Source organism: Marmota marmota, unplaced genomic scaffold (assembly GCF_001458135.2).
Source record: "Marmota marmota marmota unplaced genomic scaffold, marMar, whole genome shotgun sequence".
NCBI lineage: Eukaryota > Metazoa > Chordata > Mammalia > Rodentia > Sciuridae > Marmota > Marmota marmota.
Genome location: NW_026000048.1, coordinates 6,541,954 through 6,550,840, shown reverse-complemented (window position 1 = coordinate 6,550,840; position 8,887 = coordinate 6,541,954). Strand labels below are relative to the sequence as shown.

The following is an 8,887-nucleotide window of genomic DNA, read 5'->3' as shown; positions in this document are numbered from 1 at the left end:
GAAACCTTGAAGAGGAAGAAGGGTACAGAACCAAAGCAGTGAGGGTCAGAAGGACTGGAGACCGTGCGTTATCTAGCTTCTGCACTTCTCAAATGAAGGAAAAGACCCAGAAAATATCAATGACTTGTTTGAGGTCACACTGTCATTAAGCTCAGATTGTTGGCCTCCTAAATAACAGAAAGGAGGAATTAGCACAATTGCCACCTAATCCCTACTCACTGAACCCCTGGTGAACTCCACATCACCTGGGAAACCAATCCTGTTTCTGGCTACACAGAAAGGGCTTTATAAATACAATACTATTAGAGTCCATTTTCAAATAATCTTTTTTATTGGAATTGACACATTCAGTAAAAGTAAACAACTCACCAGTGGTGGACAGCTAGATGAACTCTTACAAGGAGGGCATACCTATGTGACCATCCTCCGTATCTAGTAATAAAAGTCACCATAGGCAGCCAGAGGTCAGACACTCCACCACCCACCTCCCTGCTGGAATAACTACTGTCCTAACTCCACATCACACCAATTAATTCTACTTACTTTTTAACTTTATGTAAATGAAAACATACAGTAAGTCCGTTGGGGGAAACTGGCTTCTTTCACTCAACATTATGTTGGCAAGATGTGCTCAGAGAGTGGCATATGGTATTCTTGTGTTAATTCTTCTGTGCATGGATTCAATTGATTGAAGAACCACAATTTCACGATGCACTTGGGTTGCTTCCAGTTTGAGGTGATTATGAACAATACTAGGATGGATGAACTGTACATGTCTTTTAGTGCATCTGGACACATTTCTGTAGCTTGTGGACATATGATCTGCCTGGGTCACTGGTGGTGCTATGTTCAGCTGTAGCAGATATTGTGAGACAATTTTCCAAAGTTGTACTAATTTGCATGAGAATTCCACTTTCTCCACACCCTCTCTATAATGTACATAATGGATCCACTATGTTCAAGGAATTACAAAGTATGGCTTGGAATTTTTGGAATTTTCTCTCATAGCTGGGAAATAAAAGGAAGAATTTAAGTTGAGAACCATGGAAGAGATCTGCATTCTATCAAAATACAATTGCAAGGAAAAGAAAAAGTATGATTCTAAAAAAAAAAAAAAAAAAAAAAAACATACAGAGAAGTTTGGGGGAAATATTCATGTACAAGAGTTTTCTAAAAACCCTTTTAGTGCTTTGCTACTCTGTTGAGTAGACAAAAGAGCATAAACTTGAGAATGTAAGTTTAAAAACTTTCAGTTTATTTATCATTTCATTTCCTTTGCTCAGGTTCCTACTATATCCCTGGGAAAAGCCAAATCTTCTTAGCACAGTTGTGGCAGCCAGACTTGGTGCACCTTGCTGAGTCTTACCCTGGACACTTTTTGAGTTCTTAAGTTCTTTAAGTGTCCTTGGCAGGTTAAATCACAGGGTGCAAAAATTCTCAAAGAATAGCATTCTGGCTTTGGGAGCCGTAAAAAACTTTCTTAGTGTGATTAAGATTTAATTCACATTTCTGCAGCCCTCCCCAAGTCATGTAACCCCAGATTTATTTACTTGATCTGGCAGTTCAGTGTCAATTGTTTTAGTCTTGATGAAAAGTTGCTTAAAACCAGTTGCAGATGAAAAAAAGCATAAAAAGTCGAAGTGTTTCTGTGGTGTTATCAGGGCAGATTGAAACAGTATCATGATTCCTTCTTTGAGGTGTTTTTCTTTTTCCTTTTGTATGTGGGAGTAATTTTTGTCCTTCAGTGAAAAGTAGAGAGTTCTATTTAGAGCAACCACGTCATTCTAACCATCTGTCTGAAAATCAAATTTGTAATTTCAGGAAAAATAAAACAACAAATCAAGTAAAAACCAAACAACCTAGAAAAAATGATGTGTAAACTAAACTATAAACTGTATGATGCAGATCATTTTAAATCACTAATAAGTAAATAAAGTTTCAAGTTATGTGCTGTTGGTTTCAGTCATGAAAAGAATAAAAGGCCAAAGTTTTAACAGTTATTTTTACATTTTGAGATTATGAGTGATTTAAATTTTTTCTTATATACATTATTGTATTTTTCAAAATTTCTATGGTGAATATTCATTACCTTATAATCAGGCAACCAATAGGAGTTATTTTTAAAATAATACAATTCCAAATACTATGCATGGATATAAGAATATAAAGTAATAAACCAGAAGATTAACTGTCTTTGGGTTGTGAAATTATGGTTAACCTTTTTTTTTCTTCTTTTACTTTTTTTCTAATTATAATTTGTGTTTCTCTGTGTGTGTGTGTGTGTGTGTGTGCCCAAATGCATTACTTTATCATAGGAAAAATAATAAATATTGTCTTTCAAAATCAGCATGTGGAATACACCCCCAATTTGTGGCCTTTGTAGCTGGTGGCCAGAATTCTCTAGAATGCTCAGGATAGGCTCTGAACAGAGCCACCCCAGGTTCTGATTTTGGCTCTGCCAATCCCTTGCTTTGTGATCTTGAATCCAGTTATTCAGCTTCTCTGAGCCTCAATGTTCTCATCTATAAAGTGTAAATGTCACCCAAATTATAGGGTTGATATGAGTGTTAAATAAGCTTATATCTGTAAAACACTAGGTTGCAAATGCCCTATAAAGAGTAGATATTCATTCCAAAGTCTGCATTTTCTTTTTGAGGTTTATAGGGGGTCAAAGCATTTTACAGGTTTTTATCTACTCAATCTTCCTTATGAAATTGGCAGGTTGTATTATGAACCTCCCCCTTTTATTAACTCTAAACAATTATGTGGGAGAAAGAGATTGTAAAATAACACATGACATTTGCAGTCTAGTTCTAAAAATAAACATATCTTCTGATTTCAAATACCTTTAATCTTCAAGAATTATATCTCCATTAAGTTCTTGTAGGATATACAAAAAGATTAGCTCATTCATTTCCCATTATTTTAATGTTGCACAGACGTACAAACATAAGCCATTGTTCTTTCTGAATTATAGCCTGAATCTCAAAACACAGAAATTTTCCACTTTTCTGGGCTGTTCCTGTCTAGTGAGAGGCAGGGGTAAGGAAAGAAAGAGAAAGAAAGAGAGAAGGAAAGAGAGAGGAGAAGGAGAAGGAGGAGAAGGAGAAGAAATAGAAATACCATCACAGACCTATTTACAACATATCAGCCAATTCACATTGAAAGAAATAACCAGTTCTGAGTTGCCATTTGAGGCCCCAAAACAAACAATTTCAGGGTGAGATGCTTGCATTGGAGGAATAAACCATGACCATACTCAGAGCACATCTAACTCAGTTGCCCCCAAATGAACTATGGTCCATTTAGTCTCAACCACTGAGGGGAGAAAAAAATGTTTTATATTTTTGTTCTACAACTTTTTCCTTTGAAGTGAATGGTTGAAGGTAGGGTATTACCAAGAAGGCTGTACACAAAGAAGAGACTAATGATTTTAATTGCTTTCCTGATGCCATAATTATAGGACTTCTTCAAGGGCATTTGGAATTTTTTTATACCAGTGAGTATATTAGACTAAATCAACAGTGAGTCCATTAGAAGTAAATTGCTGTACAACCCCCCTTGCTGAGAGTTAGTGCTTTCTTCAATTTGACACTTATTTTCAGAATTTGGGAGTTGGAAGAAACCTGATGGAATATCCTATGTAGTCCAATATACTTTTCATAAAATGAAAAATTCTTTCCAGACAGTGTTTGTGTATGCGTGCATGTGTGTAAAGGGGGTATTGATGGCAGAATAAAATCATCTACTAAATGTGTTAGTATGGATGGAATAAAATGGACTAAGGAGAGGATTGCCTTTTTGTTTTCAAAAAGATTAAGATTTATTCTAAAGTAACACATTAGCCTTTTCAAATCCTAGAGCAATCGCACTAGGTCAAATTGTAGAATTGCAATAATCAAATTTATAAACACGACAGAAGATTTCATCCTGACTTTCATCCTCCTAGATTCACAGATTAATTCTCAGATATATAAACCCTCCCTGGGGAGGGTTTCTCATCAGGAGTATTGTCTTTCCAGAGGCATTTTTCTCCTGGTAGAGGAGAATCACTAAAAAGTGGTCTCTGTAAATCTTCTCATCCATATCTCTTTAATTTCAGACAAAATTTTATGACTATTTGGGCAATACTTACTATGGCTGGTATGTGTCCCTAGACTTCCAGAAACCAAGAGAACCATATCTGTTTGGCCTTAGAAATACTGGACTAGCCATTTGCTGATTCTGCCCTTAGAACTTAGAAATACACCTGGAGTTTATTGTGTTAACTTGTATCAATGCTAAAAATATTGAAAATGTAATCATTCACTGTTTGAATCAGAACTTTTGCTACAATTAGTTTCCTTATTACAGTAGTGACTACAAAGTCAATGCCCATAGAATAGTGAAACAAAGACTGAAATAAGGCACAAATATTAGGTTTTTAGAATTATTCCACCTTAAAAACATTTAAAAAAGGGAAACTTTCATTCTTAATTTCATCCTCTCATAATATAATAAAATTGATGCTCAGTAAAAAAAATTTTTTGCTCTATTTTTCATCATTAAGAATTACACTTGGCTTCATTTTCTGTGATTTTATTATTAATATTGCAATACATTATAATTTATGCACTGGTTATCTATACATGTGTGAACATCTATACATGTGAGAACTTTTTCCCTCTGAATATTTTATTAATTGAAATTAAATAATACATGATTCTTTTACTATTTTAAGAGTCAAGCTACAATTTCAATTCTTGCCTTATTTTCTGTCTATAATTTAAAATTCATGGATTTGAGGATCAGTTGAATCAGGCTTACCACTTATTGACTAGATAAAGCTGAGAAGTTGTTTGTTTAGCCTCCCAAACTCAACTGTCTTATCTGTAAAATGAAGAGTTATATTGCCCATATCATAGAATTTGGCATAATAATCAAATAAAATAATTAAGATAAATTCAATTCCATGCCCTGACACACAGAGTAAATGCACTGCAAGCATTAATAAATATTTTAGCATCACCCTAATCACTATGTTAAATGAAGAAATAAATAACTACCACCCCTATATGGTCTAAAGGGGTAAAGTATCTTAACATTACTAACTATGTTTAATAAATACTTTTAGGAAGATTTTCAGAAGTACACCATGACCATATTCACTTTGGTACCTTGGGGTGAGTGAGTTTTGCATTTCTCTTTCACTGTTCATTCCATGATTTGCAAGAGTTGATATTAGCATTATTATCAACAGTAACTGTGGTTTATTTATTCCCCTATGGGAGGGCTAATTTTTGCTTTGGGGTTTAGAGCTATCCTCTGAAAATAACATGTTTTAAATTCCAATTATCTTTTTTTTCCCCACTTAAAACTCTTAAGTTGAGCTGAAGAGGAAAAAGTAAACCTCCCTTCCCCTGTCCAAGCTGTGAGTTTAAAATACCTGTTTTTGTTTGCATCTCTGTAGCTCATTTGAATCAATATCTTCTAAAATAATTTTTACATTTTCCAAATAAATGTATGCCAAACTTCAGATGTTACTGAAATCTTTGGTTACAGCAGATCACCATCCTTGAATTCCATGTGGATTCTTCAGGGGACTTGGGTGTGACATTTTTTAAAACAATTTCTGGCAGGCTTTGGGGAAATGGATATCTGGGTGATCAAATTCCTCATAAAATAGTCCAAATTGGCTTCCTCCAAATGGTGACTTGTGCAGAGACAGAGAAGTTCTTATTAAATAGCACTGTCCTCCAATTGTCAGTCATATCCTACTTCTCCCCAAATACCATCCTTCTCCACATTGAGGCTCAAACAAGAACAACTCCTTTGCAATTTCTATCCTAAGTCCCTTATGAAAGGTTAATCCCACAGAAGGGTATAAGAGGTGGTTTCCATGGAAATCACAGCATAGTCACCCACTAGATCCAAAAGTACACCAAGTGATGTCTAAGGCTCTCTTCCAGATTCCAAGTTGGAGGAAAGTGGTTTGTGACAGCTGCAGGGACAAGACGCCTGGGAATCTTGAGCCACTGAGTCCAAAGCAGGAATCACATCTTTCTCAGCTGAAGAGAACCTAATGAAGCAGGTGCACTCAGCATGATTCCAGGAAACTTTAGGGCAAAGACCTAAGGAGGAAAAGAAGTGTGCAACTGAAAGTTGGGGTGTGTTTAAGGCAGGGAGTGGAACTTTAGCACCCACGCATCATCCCCTCCCGGAAATGCCATTTCCTCTTCCAGGAAACCAAGGTGTGAACTTCTGATCATCTGCGTGTGTGTGAAACAGTGAGAAAAAGCTGAAAAGCCTTGCAACCTGGAGAGGGGAAGGATGATCCTGCAGGATGCTGGGGTCCAAAAGTCCAGGGTTCCCACTCCACCAATGTGTTCCAGAAAAAGATTTGGATTTTTGTTTGTTTGTTTTAGATAACATTCTAAGACAAAAACAAAACAAAACAAAACATTTTTTCTAGGACATATGATGATTATTATATAAGATCCAATCTTCATATTAAAGAGTTTCCAATTGTAGGACTATACGGTCAGAGAATAATAGAGCATCATGAAACTTGAGACCTGATGTCCAAAAGAAAGTGAAGCAGAAAACTGAGAGCAATGTTAGGATGGAGGCATTATTCCACAGCACCTGAGAGGGGGCCTTGAGGCTCAGAGTTTGGATCCTAATCCTGGAACTTTAATAATTGTGAGATTCTGGACACAAAACATAATCTTTGAAACCTCATTAATTTTATCTGTTAAAAAGAGATGATGACAATGGCTCCATGTCAACAACACCTACTTTAAAAGATTGTTATAAAGATTAGATGAACGGTGCATCAAACGTGCCTGACACAATACCTGGTAGGTAGGTACTTACTTTATGGCCAACAGCATCATCATCTAAAATGTGATTTTTAAACCAATGGCAACTGATTAAAGTAGCAGGGCATTAAAATTTTTCCTTACACCCCTGTCTGTATTTAGCCTTCTTTTGAAATTGTCAGTGGAAAACTCAGACACGAGTTTCAGTTCCCAAGGTAAATCTTAACTCTCACAAAAGATAACTGCCTTAAGGTATAAAAAGAGCACAGAGTAAGCAAATGCAATCAGTGTACCCACTGGAGGCATTAGCATATGACCACACATCCCATCCAGGCTAGAGGACAGAAGAGAACTGCAAAGGGCCTGCTGTCAGAGTGTGCTTGAAGGAAACCCAGAGAATTCCCAACAAGCAGGTTCAGGTGGCTCTGAGAAGGATGAGGAATCTTCCTAGGCACAAGGACCTTGGGCTTCTTGCCACTTTTTGTGACAGGCTCCATTGAAAGAGGGCTGGAGAAGGAGCCAGGGATCATTCCTCAATGCTGTCACCTTGTTTCCAGACAGATACATTTTTCTATTAGCAATTTTTGAATAGCCAATATATAACGGGGACCTACTATATGCCAAACTCTGGTGAAGTCATGATGAGCCAGCACCTTCCTACCTCTAGGCTAGAATCTTCCAAGAAGTATAACTTCTGTGTTGTGAGATCCTGTCCTTTGGGCCAGTTTAAAGCTGCTAGACATTAACAAATGGGAGGGATGGCTAATTTTAATGAAATATGTTTTTGTACTTAAAAGGCATGCGTTGGCTTTGCTGAGTTCACATAGATTAGAGCAAAGAGTCACCAGTGCAGCCTTGAGTGATTTAATCAAGTCACAGAACACTTCTGGACCTCAGGTTTTCATTTGTAAATTAAAAGTCTGGAACTGAAAGTACTCCGAGTTCCTTTTAAGATGACATTCTATATTTCCGTCATCAAAAGCCTGCTAATCTATTGGTTTGGCTCTTTTGTATATTTTTAATCTCTTAAAAAGAAGGAGGGAAAAGAAGGAAAAGAAGAAGGGAGGGAAGGAGAGCAGAAGGAAGGAAGAGAGGGAGGGAATGAGAGGAAAGAAGGAAAGAAAAAAGAAAAAAAGGAAAGAAAAGCAGGAAGCAAAGAAAGAAAGAAAATAAATTAGTTAATTAGTTGCCTTGCATTCAAGTGGCTCAGGGTTCAATTCCCAGCAGCAAGAAAGAATAAAAGAAACTGAGGGAGGGAGGGAAAGAGGGAGGGAAAGGGGAGAAAAAGAAAAGAAAAAAAAAAGCCACTTAATTTATCAGACTAATCTGGTTTTCATATATTGTAACAACAAAAGACTTAACAAAGTATACTTAATCATTGTGTGTTATCATTGAAAGAAAATTGCTCTGTAATCGTTTTGGAAACCAGACATAATTTTCTAACCTAAATGAAAAGTTAATTCTATGAAGTATAGGGAAAACTGCCCCAAATATCCTTATTATGCTAACTAATCATTATATTACCAGCCAAGCACAAAAAGTCCTGAAGTGACAAGTGCGTTGTACTGGCGATGTTGCAGCTTCAAAGACTGTAAAGTTTAAAGCAGTTCCACTTTGGAACTTGTGTGTAAAACGACCATGTGCAAGATAACAGATAAGGAGCAATCAGAAACCCATTATTCCCGGTAGGTTATTTTTAAAAGAACAACGTTTACAAGTCCTTTCTAGTGTAAAACACGACAGACACCTATGACCCTTCCCTCTGGAGGTTCTTTTTCAGCTGGGTGTCCCGCGCCCCCTTCCCCAGCATTCAATGTGACCAAGGCTGAGCCGCCCCAGCTCAGCGCTGCCTGCAGCATCGTCACCTGCGGGGGTTGTCCCACCCTAGCCTACCACGGTCTTCTGGTCCAGGTCGCAGCGGAGCGACAAGTGGCCAGTGAGGAGTGAGGATGGAGGGTGGGGACAGGATGAGCAGGGGAAAGGCAGAAGGCGCTGGGCTGGCGAGGATAGTGCGCGGCTGAGCGCGCGTCCCTGAGCAGGGTGCCGGGTCCCCCTCGGGCTGCCGGGCGGCGCGGGAGAGAGGACCA

At 37.6% G+C, this 8,887-nt stretch overlaps 1 long non-coding RNA gene across 1 annotated transcript; it reads right to left on the bottom strand.

Moving 5' to 3' along the window:
* Nucleotides 1–308: 308 nt before the first annotated feature.
* LOC125619554 lies at nucleotides 309–8,881 on the bottom strand. Its single transcript, XR_007351088.1, has 2 exons — nucleotides 5,426–8,881; nucleotides 309–1,008 (listed from the first exon to the last, which is right to left on the bottom strand). It is a non-coding gene; the product is annotated as an uncharacterized LOC125619554 (long non-coding RNA).
* Nucleotides 8,882–8,887: the final 6 nt, after the last annotated feature.